The sequence below is a fragment of the Echinops telfairi genome, unplaced genomic scaffold, assembly GCF_000313985.2.
Source record: "Echinops telfairi isolate 266 unplaced genomic scaffold, ASM31398v2 ScPeMD7_60;HRSCAF=208, whole genome shotgun sequence".
Taxonomy (NCBI): domain Eukaryota; kingdom Metazoa; phylum Chordata; class Mammalia; order Afrosoricida; family Tenrecidae; genus Echinops; species Echinops telfairi.
The window spans coordinates 44,528,072-44,528,312 of record NW_022103958.1 but is presented as its reverse complement, the minus strand read 5'-3'; positions in this window follow the sequence as shown (position 1 = coordinate 44,528,312).

Sequence of the window (241 nt, the reverse complement as noted above, 5' to 3'; positions counted from 1 at the left end):
TGTTTATTGGCCTTTAGGAGTGTTTTCCAGTCCAGTCTGTTGGGGCACCACGCCCTGGCCCCAAAGTCCACCTTCAGCATTCCCTGGGGACCTTGCCGCTCCATTCCCTTGCTGTTCTGTTGCACCCCCTTAGTGCTTTGCCTCGGTGTTGCAGGATCAGATCGGGCACAATTCCCAAACTGTGTCTCTGGTGCTGTCCCCTGTAGGGCCATGGGTCAGCGAGGGATGTCATGGCTCATAG